The following is a 20,884-nucleotide window of genomic DNA, read 5'->3' on the forward strand; positions in this document are numbered from 1 at the left end:
GGGGCGCACCCTGAAATACCTGTTGGGACGCAGACTCGGGCCCGGGGTCGGGGCTGGTGAGCGCGCGGGCGCGGAAGGAGGAGGCCGCGGAGCCGCCTCCTCGGGCAGCCCCGGCTCCTCCCAGCGGCGCCTGCGGAACCTGCCTGCGAGTCGCCGAACTCCGGAACGGAACGTGACCCGACCCCTCCCCGCGCGGCCGAAGCCAAGGCGCCGAGCCGCGCTGCGGACCCGGGCGGCCGCGGGATGGGCGGGCGGGCGCGCGGCCCCGCCCGGCGCCCACCGCCCTGCCCTCGCCTGTCTCCTCCTTTCCCCGGGGCTCCGCTGAGTTCATTCACTGGGATTGGTTTCAAGTGACGCCATCTCTTTATTTTTAAACCAATGACCTCATCCGCGCTTGAAGTTTCCTGACCAGCGACTCTTTCTCTTTCCCCCCAACCCCCACCCCACCCCCCCGCCTTTCCCCCTCTTGTCTGTGTATCACTGTTTGGGGGGCTTTAATCAGTTTTTAAACGATTATTATCACTTCTCCCTCCCCCCCCCCCTCCGCTTTCCCCACGCGGCCCCTCACCTTCACCTCCCCAAGTTCTTCACCCCTTTCAACATTGTTTTTTCAAGGCTGACGGTGGGGGGGAGGTGGAAGAGAAAGAGTGAAGAAAAGTTGCAAACGTCTCCTCTCTTTCTAAGCTTCCCGCCCCCACCCACCTCTCCGAGAAGGAGAAGATAATATAGTGAAAAGAAGAGGAGGAGGAGAGCGCGACGGGACGGACGCGAGCGGGAGCGCAGCCGCCCTCCCGGCTCCGCGGCGGCGCCTCGCAAGCCGGGCAGGCGAGGGGGGCCCGAGGGGAGACGCCGTGACAACTTTCATTTCCCCCGGAGGGAGTCGGGAGGTCGGCGGCCCCAAAAGTAAGTGGCCTCCGGCCGGCCGCGCGGACCGTGCGGACGAGAGGGTGCGGGGCTCGGGACGCCCGCCCGCGCCGGCAGCATGGACGCTCCGCCGCGCGCTTGGACTCCCGCTGCCCGGCACTGCGCTCTCGCCCCGCCGGCTCTGCCTTCCCGGGCGTCCGGGCCACCTTTCCGGGAGGCGGGGTGGGGGCGACCGCGGCTCGGGGCCGCACGGGCGTTTTTTTTTTTTTTTTTTTTTTTTTTTTGTGGGGGGGGGGGTGTAGGCCTTGTAGGGGGCCGGGCCGAGCGGGAAGGGGGCGGGCGGCCGGACGCGGGGTCTCGGTCGGTGCGCCCCCGGCCGTGCCGCGGAGAGCGGGCTGGGCCGGCGGATCCCGCTGCAAGGAGCCGCCGCGGTGGGACGCGGTACCTTCGCGGGCGAAGCTGCTCACTTCCAGGCGCGACTGTTACACAACACGCCTGCCAAGTGGGGCCCCGGCCTGACTGTTCCCATTATCCCAAATTCGCCTTTGGTGTAAGCAGCGAGGCCACCTGGGTGGTGACGGTGCTGCGTTCTTAAACCCTAGCGACCAACCAAAAACTCAGTTTTCCTGCTGGGGCCCGAGTCACGGTGTTGGGGGGCCCTGTGACTTCTTTATTTACACTAGCGGTAAAACGTGAGAAATAAAAAAGCCCAAGGGGGCAGCTGAGGATCTGTTTATCATGTGTGGTTTCGTGTAATAAAACACCAGGGAGGAAAATATTTATGCAGAATTGAAGCTTTCAAATAATGGGTTAATTTCCCCAAACAAACAAAACTCCGGTGATGAACTCGAGAAAATACGAGTAGATCTGAAAATGAATGGATACTGCAAAATCCTAAAGGAGTTAGTTAAACGCCCGCTGCAAAGATTCTAGGGTCCTGGTGTTTCAAATTGTTTGGAGAAAGCACACCTCTAACCAGCCCGTGGTGAATTAAGTAGAGGAGAAAAACCTGTTGCATAATCTCATTTGCCCGTGGGGTTTGCTGTGCTGTCCCCTTGAAGCAAGGGGAAGTGAGTTAAGATGCAGGGTTTTTAAAACTCTCTGAAGTTTTTATTTACCCACTGCTCTGGCTGCCACTTCTGCTTTAAAAGATTATAAGTAAATACTCCGCTCTTACAAGTCAACCAAACCTATCAAACCTGTTTAGAAAATGATCAGGTATGTTTCTTTTCTTTCTTCTGGGGTGTGTGTGTGTGTATGTTTGTGTTTGAGAAATGTACCATACATGAAAGACCAAACTTGGGAACTTAGGCTGCCTCTTTATGCCACTCATTTTGTGGGGCTCATTGAGAATGCACATAGATGACAACTCTTTCCTCAAAGGTTGTATACTATTTCAAACTCCGTGAAGAAGAGAGATTTTAAATTAAAGTGAATTTTTGAAGAAAAAAAGAATTCTTACCAGTTTAGTTACGTTTAGTTATTTGCTTTTCCTTGAGAATCGTGTATATTGGTGGACACACAGCTTGGGAAGCCATAATTAATTCATACTTGTGGAGCTCTCTTATTTAGTAAAGGCAGAAAGCTGGAGAAGTGAATTGAAAAACTAGGAATTCGTGGCTTTGTGTAGGTATTTTCATCAGAATGTGACTGTGCACCGTGAAAATTTTTTGGTTTTTATTGTTTAAAAGTTGTAGAATTTACTGAGTCTGAGGACTGGGGGGGGGGGAGCAGTTAACATTGAACGTCTCATATAAAAACTTGGGCCACATTCACCAGACCGAAAGTTAGTTTTTGGGTAAAATAATGCGTAGTTATCAAAGTTCCACATGGGGGAAAATTAAAAATGGTTTATTAATTCTGCTGGTCATATGGTGAATAGTGTATGAAGGAAAGTGAGTTCAATTGCTGTAGCCCTACATTCATATGTAAAATTATTGAATCATTATAAAGTAAGAATTGTTGTGTAAAATTGAGGATTAGGGGTCTATCTGACCAAAAACATAATGGCAGTAACTGAAAAGAGGGCAAAAGAGAAGATCCTGTTAGCCCAATTCTTTTCCTTTTTCTTACACATTTTAAAACTTACTTGTAGAAGTGAGGCTGAGATCAGGTCTGAGATGGGCACGGAGTTTAGTCTGGGACCAGGAGAGGGGCCAGGGTTAATGCTATTTTCTATAATGCTTGTATCGGGAATTTGATTCTGTAGAGGTTTTGGTCTATGAGATTATATACTGATGAAACTGACTTACAAAGCAGTCCATATATGTTTTCATATTTTCAAGTAATCACAATATCCTACTAAATGCATTTTGCTAGAATTACCAGTGCAGTTTTCCCCAGAAACCTAACTTTTCCTGGATTATCTTAAAAAGTGAGATTTCCTACCCTGTGTTATTTGGACTAAAATTTTCACTGAACATTTAATTGTTTCTAAAATGCTTTGCATTCTCAAGCAAATGCTATTTTAAGTTGAAGTAAATTAATATAGAGTAAGTTGATTTGGATCAGAATTCCAAGAAAAGGGAGGAAAGAAATCAGGGCAAACAGAAACCAGATTTTATGACAGACTTCAACAGATTGAAGAAAAAAAAAAAAAACTAGTTAAAAGACTCCGTAGGAAAAACCACAGTTGATGCTTGATTGGCTTTTTAAAAATTGCATCAAAATCAAAACCAAGACAGATATCCACCATCATGACAGAAAATATTACTAATGTTGTCTTAAGCAAAAACATAATTAAGAAAGTGTTGCCCAAAGCCACGTGATATATTTCAAAGCCAGATGTCAATTTTTTAAAAATTTTCTTGTGTTGTGGATAATCTCGTATTTTTGGATATTCCATTACCTCAGATGATCAAGGGTTGGCCATGTGAAGGGATGAGGTTCATAAAGATTGGCTGTATTTAAAGAAGCAAGCCCAGGCTTTAAGAATAGGCCATTCTCATACACTGAGAGAGTCTGAAACTTAATCAAATAAATACAGAAGTGGCTCAAAAGGAAGGCTTTAAGGCAGATTACTTTGGACAGGTATAAAGAAATAAAAGCTTGCCAGGGGTATGATCAATAAAGAAGGAAATGGGATACCTCTTGGCATGAAAGAAAAAAGGGATAAAGGGGAAAAAAGTACTCTTCAGTACTTCAGCAACAAGAAGGGGGTAATGAAACTTCTCTTCCTTGACTGGGATTAGATACCACATTGTAGGTATTATCAAAAAGTCACGAGATTTTTCATGACAAAAAGTTTAATCTTGGGAGAAGGGATGGTTAAAGTAAATTATGAGCATAAGTTATATGAGAATGTAGAACTGGAAATTGCCAAATATAAAGTAGAGACCCACTCCAGTTTCAACTGAGTTATTAGAAAGAGAGGGATAGGTTATAGAAAGTTGGAACTATTGACTAAATTGATTTCTAGATTAACTATAGATACAAATCGGTCAAGTGAAACATTTATTAATGATATGCTATTTATATATACCGAAGTGGATACCAAAAGCTGGAGACATGGACTCATGACTTTAATAAGGAGAGGAGGATTTTAAGAATTTTAAGCAAAGTATGTACATTTGTAAAAATAAAAATTATTGGACAGCTGGTAATGGCCAAATTCATGGTATAAATAAGGGAGATAAAGATTGGAGCATTGGGGGAGGTAATGGTGAGTTAATCTTCATAGAGATAACAGAATTTGACCTTGACCATAAAGGATGGTTAATGTGTATGGAGGAAAGGAAGTGGGGGAAGGTCATTTATCATCTCTTCATTCAGCAAATTTATTTGGAGCCTTTACTGTATCTAGGCACTGTTCTAGGAACGGGGCATACAGTGGAAAATAAAGTTTTTGTCCTTATGGGCCTTACATTCTAGTGAGAGAAGACGGAGGGATAGTAAACAAGTAACCTACATGGAAAATCTGATGACAAATGAGATGTCTAATGAAGATAATGGGTAGGGTCAAGGAAATTATAGAGAGCTAGTTAGGGTCCCACTTACTTTATTTTGTGTATAATAGTCTAATGAATGTAAATGATACAAATATTTATTTATTAGAGCACAGAGGGAGAGGGAGAGGGAGAAGCAGACTCCCCACTAAGCAGAGATCCGGATCTGGGGCTGATTCCCTTGGGGTCATGATCTGAGCCCAAGGCAGACACTTAACTAACTGAGCCACCCAGACACCCCTATACTGTTTTTCTACAAATAGTAGAAATTTGAAGCAAAATATCGGTTCCGAAATGGGGAAGTCTGGACTCACTGTAGCTATCTGACCACTAGGTTTTGTTACTGTTGAGAAGATGTTCTTCATCGTGTCAACCAAATTTTCTTAGTGACTATTAAATGTTTTTAGACACATTTATGAAGTACTTCTCAAACATTCTGGTAAGAAATACGTTTTAAATGAAAAGATCTATACGTGAAATTGAGGTAAAGGATTCTAAAAAGGATTTATATTACTTGTATATTACATATGCTTCTATGATTCATTCTGACATACTTGGGATAATCATATGGAAAAGAAAACAGTTTTCAGAGGAGGTGGGAAATTCTTTAGCATTATCTTGATCTCCTTCTAAACTAAATATTCAGAGAAGAATTTGTAGATATAGACGCTAGGGGTCTGGTGTGTGTGAGAAGGACAATAGAACTCAGATTTGTTTTAGTGACTGCATGAGGGGTGGGTCAGACTACAGGTGACAGAGAAAAGATGCACTATAAATTGTAATGGTAAATGACAAGGTCATTAATATTAAATAATTTCCATTCTTCCCCTTAAAATCAATGGGGAAAGACATGTGTAGAGAGCTATATGCTGCTTATTGTTTGCATTGTATAAATATACCACTCATATCGTGGGTGGTGCCTAGTAGAGTCGTCTTTTGATAAATGTTTGCTGAACAAATTGAATAAATTCTCAAAACTGTCACTTTTGACCATGTGTTCCATTACATCTCTAGCTTAGAGCATTGTTTTTTGAGCTTTGAGTTGAAACCTGCAAGGGGTTGCCTTATAGTCTTGGCCACCTGACTTGTTTGAGCAGTGTTGCTCACCGAGAACCTGGACCCTGACCCCAGCTTCAGCTTGTCCTGGTGCTGTGGCAGACCTGACCTCATCTTTTCCAAAGTGGTGGGTGATCGTCTCCTATCAGCTCTTTCTTCCTGAGTAACTGAGCTGTGTCTTCTGGTCACCTCTCAGAACACTGAAGTGTTGCTAGTCTGGCCTATTTTATAGTGGGTTTCTTTGGTTATTTTTGTTTGTTGTTTGGTTGGGAGAGAAGCACATTCCTCAGGAAGATAGTTGTTGACTTTGTTTTGTAGATTGGACATGGTATATAAAGCATGATATTATTTCCTTTTCCTTCCTAGCTTTAGCTTAAAATCTTGTGTTCACTTGAAAATGAACTGGTAAATGATTTTTTTGATGATACGAACCAACTAAAAACTATCAAGACTTTTTTTCTGGAGACACTCAGGAAACATGAAGTATGTATTGGATGATATATAAGAATTATAACCATTAAGTTTTTATTTATGTTAATGGTATTGTGATTATGTTACAAAATTCTCATCTGCTAAAGAAACATATGGAAGTATTTATAGGCAAAATGAAATGCACTCTAATATATGTATTTCAGGATAGGCACAAACATACACACAAATGGGAAGCAAATAAAACAATATCAGCAAAATTTTTATAAAAGATTTTATTTATTTATCTGACAGAGAAATAGCACATGTAGACAGAGCGGCAGGCAGAGGGAGAGGGAAAAACAGGCTTTCTGCTGAGCAGGGAGCCTGATGTGGGGTTCGGTCTCAGGACCCCTGTGATCATGACTTGAGCTGAAGGCAGCTGCTTAACCAACTGAACCACCCAGGTGCCCCATTATTGGCAAATTTTTGATAATTGTTGGAGCTAGGTGATGGGTACATTGGGGTATGTTATTATTGTCTGTATTTTTATCTATATTTGGAAATACTCATATTTGAAATATACATTGTCAATTATAACTGTAGAGGAAGACATTTAATACAATAAACTTTTGTGGTTGGACATTTGAGCTAATTGACTAATCAAAAATCTCCCCTTCACATTTTCTATAAGTTCTGCTTTCAGTAATGGATTTTTAAAAATAAGGAGAAATTTGGTCATTAGATGTATTTAAAACTCAACTTTGAGACGTGTAATAATAATATACTTGTAGTGTATAAATTGCTTTGACATATTTTTTCTTTTATCCTCAGAACAAGATATGAGTTATCCATTTTACAGATGAGGAAACTGAGAACTTAGACTAAGTAATTTATCCAGATCCCAAAGCAAGTAAGAAGTGGTGCTAGACCTGGAGCCAAGATCTTCTGATTCATTTTCAGGTGCTTATTTTATTATATATACATTCTTACAAGTGCTCTTTTTTTGTGTTATTATAAATCACTGGTTTTGAAACATTTTGGTGTCAGGATACCTTGTACTCCTAAAAAATTATCAAGGACCCCAAAGATCTTTTGTTTATGTGGACTGTATCAACATTCAACATATTAGAAATGAACACTGAGAAGTATTTAAAATGTTTATTCATTTAAAAATAGCAAACTTGGGACGCGTGGGTGGCTCAGTCGGTTAAACCGCGGCCTTTGGCTGGGGTCACGATCCCAGGGTCCTGGGATTGTGTCCCACATCAGGCTCCTTGCTCGGCAGGGACCCTGCTTCTCTTTGCGACTCTGCCTGTTTTTGTGTGCTCTCTCTCTCTTTCTCTGACAAATAAATAAAATCTTAAAAAAAAAACAAAACAAAACTCATTAAAGGTTAATATAGTTAACACAGTTTCATGAAAAAGATAGCCCAAAGCAAAAAATAGAGTGATAAGTATGACATTTGCATTTTGCCACTTTCTTTACTGTGTTGCTTAATAGAAAACAGTTGGATTTTCATAACTGCTTTTGTATTCCAATCTGTTGTGATAGTTTGATTTGAATTATATGGGGATAGCTCTCTGTACACAGATACACAGTAGAAAAAGGGTAGACTATTTTAATGGCGTTCATAATTGAGTATCCTTTGTCACATCAAAACTCATCAAGTGGTAGATCCTTAAAAGTTAGTTGCAGTGTTGAATCTGAAACCATACCAGTGATTTTTTTTTAATATTCTGTAACATTAAAATCCTATTGGTCCATCTTGAACTTTGAATGGATCTTTGACCTGTGTGTAATTTTGTAACATCGTATGTTGGTTATTTGAAAAATAATGGTTTACTGAGTTATACAGATCTTTCAAATGTTGACACATTTGATTACACAATATTTAACAAATCACATTCATTAATGTGACTGTTCTCCTCAAAATGCTTTTGAGAATTGGGAAGTGGTCAAGATTTTGCTGTTGAGTTCAAGTTTTCCAAAATTCTAATCTTTTCTTGAAAGCTCAGATTTTATCATCGGCAACAGATATTGTCAGTTTTTTCCTTGAAATGTCAGGCTCACTTTATTCATTTTAGAAAAAATGCCTGCCAAATACCTCAGTCTGAATAAGTGTTGTCTGCCAGTCATTCTTTTAAGCAAAAATGGTATTTTATGAAAAAAGTATACAGTTTGGCTTTTAACTCCAATAATTGTATAAGTTATTTTCCTTAAGACTGCTATTAAATATGCAGCACGAGTGTTTTTTGTGTACCTCCCATTTCCTCACACAGAATATGAAATAGACCAAGTTCTCAAGAGAGAGGTGAAATAAAATTAATAACTCTTAATGTTTTATCGAGGACATTGTGAAGTGAAACTGGCTTTTTTTTTTTAATGACTGATGCAGTGAAGAATATGCTTATTACAAGTACAGTTTCATACTTCTGCCTTGATTCACGCTAAAGCATCAGCACTTTTGCTCATCTTTGCTTTTGTACCATCAGAGCAGATATCAACATAGTTCTTTCAGGATAAATCATGACACTCAAAAAAGTTACTTAACACTTTGAGTAATTCAATAGCATTCTTATTTGTTGCAACCATTCACATAAAAGAAGACCTACTTTGATTAGTTGGCGTGGATACTGGAATAGTGAAAACAAAACAGTAAGTCTACCCGTGTCTATGGATTTTTCTACTTATAAAGCCAAAATACAGTCCTTAAGGCAAGATACTAACTTCTAACTCATGTAAGTACTCATAACAATTTGATGAGCTACTGCATCATTTCTAAGTGGCACTGCTGTGATTTCTTTTACAGACTTTCCATCCAGCAGACATTCAGCAGTGTTAACCATACCAAGCTTCATCAGTTTCTCAGCTGTTGTGTGCACTGTTCCAACCAGTGCAGTGTGGTTATTTACCCTGGATAATGCCTCAGTGGCTTATTTCTAATATGTAAAGTCTTTTGCTTTTAAAGAGCTCGTCTTCTCAGTGTTTAAAACATTTGATTTCTTTTCCTTTAAATACTAAGTGAATTTATTGGATGATAATGAAGTTGTGGAGATTATAGCAGATATTAGCAAAGATTGCTTTTGCTAGGAACTTGGAAGTACTGAGAACACAACTTATTTCTGAAAATGTATATATTTATGCCTTAAACTGACTGCCTTAGAAAATTCTAAAAAACACTAGTTCTTTTTCTAAAATAAACTAGTTTTGCTAGTTGTCAGCGTGATACATTATCACACACCATGTATCCTCTAGATTTGCTCTTGTACATTCGTGAGAGAATGAGAGCAATAAAGGCAGATAACATCTTCATAGTACTAAACATAGTTTTGCCAGTGTGGATCCCCTGAAAGGCTCTCAGGGACCTCCTACCCGCCGTCCCTGGGTCATACTTCTGTAATGCTGATATAGACTAGCACCATGTCCTAACATATGTTTAGAGAAATCTGACATAGACATCTATATAAATTAAGTAATGTTCCCATCTTAACTGACTAATTTATCGGGAAGAAGGAAATATCCTAGTGTGTGCAATGAACCATGTGACCCAGAGACCATAATGGGTGGAAGGTCATATAATATCAGAAAGTGGTTGGATAAAGGATATACAGAAGGCAGGAGCTGGTAAAAAGCACTCTGCAACTGAACAAAAAAAATGAGCATTTGTTCTCCCTGTTTTTCTTTTTTTAAACTAGAAAAGCAAAAAGCCCACATGTATGCACATACATACATATCTGTTCATACTCATTTAGATCTGTGCTTAAAATTAGAAGTACTTGCTCATTTTCCTCTTGAATGGCAATAGAAGAGATATTTTTATAATTGAGAGGAGAATGGGTGCTCACGGCACTTGTTTGTTCCTTCCAACCAGGGAGGCCATTGACCTTTTTTCCCCCCTTAGGAAACTGAGGAAGGACAGAAGACAAATAAGGTTAGAAAGAAGAAATTATGAAACGAGAGTGAGTGGTGATCATGGGAACAGCGGCAGGCAGGACTGGGCTGTGGACAGAGTGGAGAGATAAGCCCTGGAGGGCAGAGAGGACTGGGGGGTGAAGTGAGTTCTCCTGTGTGCTGGGTGCAGGGAGAATGGGGCCCCGGGAAGTTCAGAGCTGGGTGCAGCAGGAGTCATGGAGATGACCGTATATTTGAAAGATTTCCATCAGAATGTGGTTAAAGTAACTATTTAAATCACTGCACTGGGTAGTCTGACTCTTAGTGTCTTACCAACATTTAAATTTTATTTTTATAACCTACTGTAGTCCATTGTAGTAGGAGAAGATAGCAACGCCATGAGTTTGGTGTAGTGCCGATAAGTCCCTCAGGTTTGGCTGGGAGCATCAGTATATGAAAATATTGAGCGGGCCAGCTTTGGGACTGCAGATTCAAGAGTGAAATTGTAATACTTTAGTTTTTACTAACATGAGACAAAAGAATTTAGTTCCAATAGATATCGTTTATCAGTTTGTATATGCGGTACTGGTCACAAAAAGGATTTGAGATGGGAAGGAGGATCAAAGTCAGTGATGAAGAACAAATATGATTTAAAAAAATTTTTTTTTTTAAAGATTTTATTTATTTATTTGATAGACAGAGATCACAAGTAGGCAGAGAGGCAGGCAGATGTGGGACTCAATCCCAGGACCCTGGGATCATGACCTGAGCCAAAGGCAGAAGCTTTAACCCCTGAGCCACCCAGGCGCCCCACAAATATGATTCTAAATCGTGTTTTTTTCCTTTATGATTTTCCTGTTGATGACATTTTAATAGATATATAGTTGAGGTACTGTACAATAATTAAATTGGTCTCTATTACCTATTCAGGAGAAATACAATCGTGTCACCTCTTAATTACATGTACTGTAAGAATATTTAACAAAAAAGTGGATAAGATTAAAGAGAAGATAGGAAAATGTTTCCTAGTCACATTGTTAGCTGAGTAGTATCTTTAATAAAGATCTTGATAGTCTAGGGTTAAAGCTAAAATGAGGTTTTGATTTTTGGGCAGTTACTTATATTCTGCCCCAAATTTCCACTTTGTGTAGTCTATATTCAGAACACTCTCATGCAGTGTCCCAAGAAAATGCAAGTTATCCTACCAGGAGGCTTAATTGTAAATGCTATGGTTAGAAACCTGGTAGAACATCCCCTTTTGCTCGTTGGGCGTTTGTTCTTGTTTGTTAATATTATTGCACCACATATTTGTCTTGGATAAAATTAAAGGACAACTAAAGAAAAGTGGTTCCCTTCATGCATTGTGGCAACTAAATTCTACTTGAATGAGGTAGAACCTTTGAGGTTTCAAGTGCCTTTAAATGGGATTCTACTTGTGTTTCAGCGAGAGCAGTGGTCTGCTTCCTCATATAAAACTCTGTCAAGATTATATGAATTTGGACATACAGTGAGTTGAAAATCCTATTCCCAACTCTAGCAAATTGCAGAGCAATTACACCGCTTATAAAAGAGGCTGTTAAAATGTTAACCTAAAAAGTTTTCATCTTCTATCCAACAAAAATCTTACAGAACGATCCCACTGCATTTTATTTGTGGTTTATCAGTATTGGGAGACCCTGGAGATTAACATTGTTAACTGTGGCATTTAAGGGACCAAAGGCACCTACGCTTGGGGTGTATTTTTAAGAACAAAATGCATGTATGTATACACATTTAATAGTTGCTTTAAACAGCTTAAGGGTAGCTTAGGGCATCTGATTTCATTACCATATAATATCCAAATATCAGAAACTTTTTCCCTTCCCGAATCCCTCTTAAGTATGTAATTAAAGCAATTGTTTTCATTTTTCCTTATGTGAGTGACTAAGAGCCTTGTTAATGTAAATATTCAGGAAGTTTGATTTTATAACCAACAATAAAAATCATGTACAGCGGAAAACCCCTTCTTCTCTTGTCTACAGTCCAACTGAAAGACAAACTCAAGTGTTTTTTTCCCTGGCAGATGAATGACCTGCGTTGAAGGATCTTAGATGCTGTCATTGGCTGTCTCATTATAGAATGTAATGAATGGTGTTAGTTTAAAGACATACAGTATTTTTTGGGATGGTGGGGGAATTTCCAAGTACAAATGTTAGCCAGTGTGGTATTCACTTGCCAGGAAAAAGTAGTTTTATACAAGTTTTTAGTAAAAATTATGAAATCATTGGAGATTTTTTACTATGGAAGTGACCCTTCATTCATTCATTCATTCAAAATAAGCACTTTGGCTTCTGAGTCTGGTAGGCTTTTTTTTTGGAAAGAAGATCCATTCTTTTTGCCAATAGTCATCAATATGTCATTGTTATCAGTGTGAACGAGTATTTACTGAGTGATTTGTAAGAGTGAGGTATTAGAAGGAATGCAAGGCAATATAGCATGTACTTAGTCAACAAGGAGTTTGCATTTGGCACCATCTCTTTATTTTCCACTCTTCGTAATTTAAACAAATCACCATAAAAGACTCCTTATTCTTCTCCCTGGGCATTCTTCAACTGGGGGTCCAACATACCAGTTTCCACTTTCCTAGGCTGAGGGATAAAGTCACAGAAGTGGAGGCCAGTCCGCTTGAGGTCCTCTCCTGGCCATTTCTCCTTCCCTTCTGTGATCGCAGACACAGTGGATCTGGGGAGAGAAAGACTGTGTCCTGGGACACTTCTTGGCTTCCTTAGAATGTGAAAGGTAGAGAGGGACACAGCAAGAAAAAGTGAGAGATCTATTCTTTTTTTTTTTTTCTTTTTTCCTATTGTGGTCAAAACAACATAAAATGCCAATTTAACTAGTAGTGTTAAGTATGTTCTCTTTGTTGTAAAACCTATCTTTAGAATTTTTTTCATCTTGCAGATCTGAAACTCTTTGCTCATTAACCAGCGAATCCCCATTTCTCCCTGGCCCCAGCCCCTGGTAACCATTCTATAGTCTGTTTCTATGATTTTGATTATTTTAGATACTTCATGTAAGAGGAATCCTATAGTGTTTGTCTTTTTGTGACTCATTTTGCTTAGCATAATGTCTTCAGGTTTCATCCCTGTTGTGGCCTATGACAAGATTTCCTTCCTTTTGAAAGCTGCTTAATATTGTATTATCATTTTAAGTATAGCCACGCTTTATTTATTCATCTGTTGATGGACATTTGAGTTGCTTTTAGTCATTATAAATAATGCTGCTATGAACATGTGGGCGTACAATTCTCTCTTAGAGACCCTGCTTTCAGTTCCATTAGATATATATCCACAAGTTGATTGTTGTATCATTTAGTAGTTCTGTTTTTTTTTTTTTTTTTTGAGGAGCTGCTGTGCTGTTTTGCGTAATGGTTGCATCATTTTATAATCCCACCAAGAGTGCATAAGGTTCTGAGCATCTTTTATGTACTTGTTGGCCATTTGTATATGCTCTCTGGAGAAATGTTTAAGTCCTTCGCCCGTTTTTAATTGTGTTATTTGATTTTTTTTTTAAATAAAATGCCATTTTGTTTTTAAAATATGGATTGGCAACTTAGAACTTCTCAGATCAGGTGTGATCACACAGGGATATAAAAATGGAAAGAGTGGAGCATAGGAACTGCGGAGTAGCCTCTCCCATCTCTAGCTGTTACCAGTACAGCTTGCTTAGTTGAGGGCTTTGTATTCCAAAGAGAATCTGCGGCCTCAGACTCATTCTCCAGCTCTTCTTCCTCATTACCTATGAAACCATGGGGATAGACAAGATGATAACTGAGGTGTTAAAATTCTTAGTTTTGAGAGTATTGCCTTTTACCACCTGACCTCAAGCAGCTAACATTTCTTTCCATCCTCAGTAATACCCCTAGAGTGAGAAGTCTTTGTTGATGATTAGTAAGAAGCACTCCACAAAAGCTTTGTCAGATCTTTAGTTTATTAACTTTTACAAACTTTACTCCTTTTGCTCTTTATACTGGTGGTGTGACCCTCAAACCCTGAGCCTAAAGATTAGTTCTTTAACTACTATTCTACACAGTCCTTCAGTGGGTATGTTGTACTTTGCCCTGGAGATATATGGCAATTGTTGTTTTTTAAAAACCTACTCACATGAGGAAATAGAAGCCAAAGTTCATTGGACAGCGTATTTGTTGTTTTAAATTCACAGAGCAAACAGAACACCCATTCCAAGTTCAGTGAATTTTTATTTCTGTAAAACCAGCTTTTTTGGGGTTAAATGCCAGCTTTAGAGAATTACCCAACTGATTTGTTTATTCTTTGTGACTTCATAATGGTAGTATGGTAGTAGTTAAAAGAAGTAATAGGATTATGGTGGTTGAGGTTGAAGGATACTGTGGGCTGTGCTATAATATGCTTAGAATTACTTGTAGATTTCAGTGCTTGATATTTTCAATTTTTTGCATCTTGTGGATACTAGTTGGCAGGTGACCAGTCTTCTGTGAGCTCATCTTAGTTATATGGAGTTACATGTTATCACCATATGGTGCTGGGACTTTAGAATGCTCTAAGGCTAATAGCACTCTACGAGGTAGTAAGAGCAAGAAGGAAAATCCAGTAAGCCAAATACAAATGGGTGAGGAGTGTGCATGGTGACCCAGAAAGAAGGAGGAGTTTGTAATGCTTGCAATAGAACTCAAGACCTCCAGTCCGGCATTACCTTTATGCTTGGCTATCCATGGCATCTGCGTTGCTTTCTGGTATGTTGTCAGGTTTTTTTTTTTTTTTTTTTAAGATTTTATTTATTTTTTTGACAGAGATCACAAGAAGGCAGAGAGCAGACAGAGGGGGCGGGGGAGAGCAGGCTCCCCACAGAGCAGGGAGACTGATGCGGGCTTGATCCTAGGACCCTGGGATCATGACCTGAGCCGAAGGCAGAGGCTTTAACCCACTGAGCCAACCAGGTGCCCCTGTTTTCAGGTCTTGATGGAACATTACCCATCTCTTCTTTTGCCAAGATACTGAATAGAGCTGAGTTTGTGAACAGGGGAGGTAATGCAGAAGACTAAGGTAACTTAGAGAGCGACAGTGTGGACAGTATGGAAAGCTACCCAAATGTGCAGAGCCACCCTAGGTCATTCTTAACCTAGACTGACAGAACTCAAGAATTGAAAGTATATTCGATAACATTGTGACAGTTTCATTGCAAAAGAATATTTAGGCCCTGTGGGGCTTCTCATTACCCAGCTCTCTGATTATGGTTGATCATTAGGTTGTAAAAAAACACAACCCCCAGAGAACAGGTAAAATGAAAAGATAAAACTAACTTAAGGTTGGTAATTAGTAGGCCAGAATTTGTTAATGTCATCGTTACCAAAAGGATATAAGATTTCCGCTCCAAATGATAACATTTCATAAATTTATAATATATATACAGCTATGAGATGTTTTCATTATTTATCCATTTATTTATGTTGCATGGGAAAAATAACATTTTTATACTATAATTTATCATTTGTAATAGAAGTTCTCTTCCCTTTTAGATGCTTCAGAATCCACATTTTTTTTTTAAGATTTTATTTATTCATTTGACAGAGAGTTCACAAGTTGGCAGAGAGGTGGGCAGAGAGAGAGGGAGAAGCAGGATTCCTGCCCAGCAGAGACCCCGAGAGCCCAATGTGAGGCTCGATTCCAGGACCTTGAGATCATGACCTGAGCTGAAAGCAGAGGCTTAACCCACTGAGCCACCAAGGTGCCCCCAGAATCCACATTTTAAACATTAGAGTGGTACATACTGCTCTAAGACTGATTTGGTCACCATTTCTCTTACCTGTTTTGTATTTCTTCGAGAAAGATTTGCAAGGAAATGTGACTGAAGTGATCCAACAATTTTAGCTAGGTAGTAGCTTTTAGAATAGCATTAGACTTCATTGTCCATGTACCTTTTTATCAGAGTAACTTAAAATTCGATCGTGATTTGTATGATAATAAGCAAGCTTCCTCTAATTAAATAGGAAATATATACATAAGTATTTTGATAGTATTAAAAATCAATATAATTCACCACATTACCTGTAAAAATAGAAAAGTCATATGACTATCTCAGTGTATTCAGGTGAAATGTTTGTGAAAACCTAATATCTGTTCATGATACAAAGCTCTTTACAAACAAAAATGGGTATTTCCTAAATATGATACCAAGTTCTGATGAGGATGGAGAGCAAACAGAATTTTCATGTGTTGCTGGTGGGAGTGCAAAATGGTACCATTGCTTTGGAAAATAGTTTGGCAGTGTCTTATAAAGAGAAGTGTACACTTCTCATATGACTCACCAGCCTTACTCTTAGGTATTTACTTAAAAACGCAAACTTATGTCTTTGCATAGACTTGTATTCAAATGCTTATGCAGCTTTTGTGTAATCACCAATAACTAGAAAGAACCCAAATTTCCTACAACTGGTGAATGAATATATGAAGTATGGTACATCCCTACAAACTATCGATGTATGCCAAAACACAGGAAAAAAGAAACCATTCTCAAAAAGTTATACACTCTGTGATTCAAGTAGAGTCCTATTCTAGAAGGGCAAAACTGTAGGTATGGAGAACAAGTGATTGCCAGGCTTTGAGGGTTGGGGAAGGAATTGATTACAAAGGAGTGGCATGAGGGAATTTTTGGGGAGTGATGGAACTGTTCTGTATCATGGTTGTAGGAATGGTTACCTTTGGTCAAGACTCCTAGAACTGTACACCAGAAAATATAAATTTTAATTCATGTAAGTTAAAAATAATACTTTGTTAAAGGTAAGTTCAGTAATACTCCTGGATACCACATCTATATACAAAATATGTATTTCTGTATAATGGTAATTACTAGAAGATGAAGTTCTAAAAAGATGACATTTATAGTATCATCAAAAAATTCAAATACTTGGAACTAAATAAATCCAGTGAAAGATGTCTAAAATCATTACATAAACTAGTTCTAAAATTTATATGGAAACACAGCAAGAATAGTCAAGGTAATAATATCAAAGAGAAACAAAATTATAGGATTTACGCTATTGGATGTGCAGTGTGGAATTGTGGAATTAACAGGTCAGTGGATAGAGACCAGAACAGACCCATAAAAGTATATGTGTGTGTATGCAGTAAATATATGTAAGTATGTATATTTATGTGTGCATACACACACATACACACACACACACACTTAATTTATAATTAAGGTGGCATTAAACAGCGGTGTGGAAAGAAAAATCTTTTGAGTAAATGATCCTGGGTCAATTGCATAGCCTGTCCATATCAGAAAAATACAGTTTTGACACCTACTTCATATCATACATAAAAATAGATTTCAGATCAATTGTAGATATAAATGTGAAAGTTCTCAGAGACGGTCAATGTATTAGTCATCAAAGAATGCTGAATAAAACCACGGCGAATTACCGCTAGACGCTGACCTGGATAACTAAAATTTAAAAGCAAACAACAACAACAAAAACTTGAAAATATCAAGTATGAACAAAGATTTAGAGCAACTAGTATTCTCGAACACTGGTGGTAGAATTGTTAATTGGTATAACTACTTTGGAAATTTGGTAGTATTATAGTAAAGCTGTTCCTATTCATCATACCTCCGATCCAGTAAATCCACTTAGGTGCATACCCAGCAGAAATGTGTCCTTCTGCTCACCAGAAGTCACCTACAAGAATGTTAATAGTACCATTTGTAACAGCTCCAAACTGGAAACAGCCTAGGTGTCGGTAGAATGGATAGGTATACTGTATAGCAGTGACCAGGAAAAACTATTGCTATTTATGACATGGACTCAAATACAGTGTTGAGAAGAAGAGTTTAGACAGGCAAAAAGAGGCAAAACGAATCTGTGGTGTAAGAAGGAGGGATAGCAGTGATCTTTATAGGGAAGGAGATTATTTGATGGGACAGTAGATGAGGCCAACTTTTGTATTCTTCTGTTCCTTGATCAGGGAGCTAGTTAACATGAATACGCTAACTTTGTTAAGAGTTCTTTTGGGGCACCTGGGTGGCTCATTGGGTTAAAGCTTCTGCCTTCGGCTCAGGGCATGATCCCAGGGTCCTGGGATCGAGCCCCACATTAGGCTCTCTGCTAGTCAGGGAGCCTGCTTCCCTTCCTCTCTCTCTGCCTCTCTCTGCTACTTGTGATCTCTCTCTCTCTTTCAAATAAATAAATAAAATCTTTAAAAAAAAAAAAAAACCAAAAAACCCCCCAAAAAGAGTTCTTTGGTTGTACATTCATATTTGTTTGCTTTTTAGTATACATGTTGTATTTGATTTTTAAAAAGTTTATTAAGAGATTTTTTCTTTTTTATTATTATAGTTTACTAAAGCCCAGAGTTGACACTAGGATTCACTTCTTGTGCTGTACATCCTGTGGGTTTTCACAAATGTGTAAGTGACATTTACTTACCGTTACAGTATCCTACAGAACAGTTTCATTGCCCTAGAAATCATCTGTGTGCCACTGATTCATCCTGCTCTCCCTCCCCACAAGCGCCTGCAGCCTTTTTACTGCCCTCACAGTTTAGCCTTCTCCGGAATGCCATAGACCTGGGATCATACAGTGCATAGACCTCACATTGCCTTCTTTTGCCTAGTGATACGCATCTAAGTTTTCCCCATGGCTTTCCGTAGCATGATAACTTCTTTTTACCACTAGTATTCCATTTTATGTATGTACCAGAGTTGGTTTATCCATTCACCTACTACTGAAGACTTCTTGGTTGCTTTCAAGCTGAATAAAGCTGCTATAAACATCCATGGGCAGGTTTTTGTGTGGACATATTCTCTATTTTTGGAAAATACCAAGGAATGTGATTGCTGGATCGAAGAGTATGTTCAATTTTAGAAGAAACTGCGAAACTGTCTTCCAAAGTGGCTGTACCATTTTGCATTCCTAGCAGCAGTGAATGGGAGTTCTGTTGCTCCACATCCTTGCCAGCATTTGGTGCTGTCAGTGTTCCTTATTTTGGCCGTTCTAAGAGGTGTGTAGAGGTATCTCATTTTTGTTTTAATTTGCATTTTCCTGATATGGCATTGAGCGTCTTTTCATATGCTTATTTGAATAAGCGTTTTTATACCTTCTTTGCTTAAGTATACATAAGCATGTGTATACCTTGCTTGATGAGGTATCTTTTCAGCTATTAAGAGAGATTTTGAGGTAACTAGGAGAGAATGGCATCAAGATTGCATTATTTTTTCACTAGGAAACTTTATATGATCAGTGTTGGAGGAGAGAAAATTATTCCTATCTACAGATAAATAAATAACTTCTTAATACATACAGAGAACAGTTTTAAATTCTTTCCTAACGAAATCAACACATGCCTGAGCTGCTAAGGCTTTAATTGCTTTTGTTATTAGGGGAGAACCCCGTTCTTCCAACGTCCCTGTTGTTTTGTTGGTTTTTGTTAAACAAAATACGTTTTTGAAATAAGTCACAAGGATGAAAAGTACAGCATAGGGAATAGAATCAATAATATCTTAATAATGTATGGTGAAAGATGGTGACTACACTTCTTATGGTAAGTACTGAGTAATACACAGAATTGTCAAATCCTATTGTGCACTTGAACATAATATAACCTTGTATGTTAACTATACTTCAATTAAAAAAAAATTAATGTATTTGTGGAAACCATTCTATATCCATCCATACAGACATCTTTCTTTTTAGAAAACAGTCATAAGGAATATTACTACATTGACATAATAATATATTTAGCCCATTTATTCACTGGCATTGAGATTATTTCTGTTTCAGACTTTTTACAGTTAGAAACATGTTTTTCAGTGAACAGTATTGCACATAGAATATACTTGGGCAAATATTACATGGGACAAATTATTGGAAGTAGAATTCTTGTATCTTAAAGCATGTATTTTTAAACTTTTTTGGAAATAATCTTAAACATGCAGAGAAGAAAAAAATCAATGTTTACTATTAACAGTTTGTTCCCTTTGCTTTATCACCTTCTCTCTTTTGATGTATATACATGATATATTTTTTTCCACTTGAGAATAAGTTGACACATCATGGCCGTTTATCCCCAACCACTTCAGTGGGTCTCCAAAGAACCAGCAGAGCTGTCAACTCCAGTAAATCTAATGTTGATGTAATACCCTGTTCTTTCTATCATTTGTATTCTAGTCTTTTCAGTTGATTCAGCAAGATTCTTCACAGCATTTTTTCCTTCTAGTACAGGATCCAGTTGAAGATCAGATATTCCTGTATTTACTTGTCATGTATCTTTTAAATTTTCTTTTATTTGGTATAATTCCTTGGCCTTTCTTTGTCTTTTTTTTAAATAACAACTTTATTGGGATATCCATTCACATACCATACATTTACCCTTAAAAAAAAATTGAGATCTAATTCACAACTATAAAATTCATTTTTTAAAGTAAAAGATCAGTGTTTTTTTTTTTTTTTTTAAATATTTTATTTATTTATTTGACAGAGAGAGATCACAAGTAGGCAGAGAGGCAGGCAGAGAGAGAGAGAGGAGGAAACAGGCTCCCTGCTGAGCAGAGAGCCCGATGCGGGACTCGATCCCAGGACCCTGAGATCATGACCTGAGCCGAAGGCAGCGGCCTAACCCACTGAGCCACCCAGGCGCCCAAGATCAGTGTTTTTTTAATATACTCATGGAACGATGCAAGCATCACAACTATCTAACTCCAGA

General features: G+C 38.7%; 1 protein-coding gene across 14 annotated transcripts in view; it reads left to right on the forward strand.

Annotated features, from left to right (window-relative positions):
- Positions 1 to 217: 217 nt before the first annotated feature.
- The window catches only part of DUSP16 (dual specificity phosphatase 16), a 78,331-nt gene continuing 57,664 nt past the window's right edge, over positions 218 to 20,884 (forward strand). For 3 of the 14 annotated variants that reach the window (XM_045073394.1, XM_045073399.1, XM_045073400.1), the window contains exons 1-3: positions 218 to 903; positions 7,107 to 7,235; positions 18,520 to 18,590. The gene's annotated coding sequence lies outside the window, so the exon portion shown is untranslated. Of the gene's footprint in view, positions 908 to 6,230; positions 6,348 to 7,106; positions 7,236 to 18,519; positions 18,591 to 18,625; positions 19,184 to 20,884 lie in introns of those variants that run through there. The other 11 variants (XM_045073391.1, XM_045073398.1, XM_045073396.1 and 8 more) reach the window with 5 other exon arrangements.

This window comes from Mustela putorius, unplaced genomic scaffold, assembly GCF_011764305.1.
Source record: "Mustela putorius furo isolate JIRA1106 unplaced genomic scaffold, ASM1176430v1.1 tig00537227_pilon_pilon_pilon, whole genome shotgun sequence".
In the NCBI taxonomy this organism is placed as follows: Eukaryota; Metazoa; Chordata; class Mammalia; order Carnivora; family Mustelidae; genus Mustela; species Mustela putorius.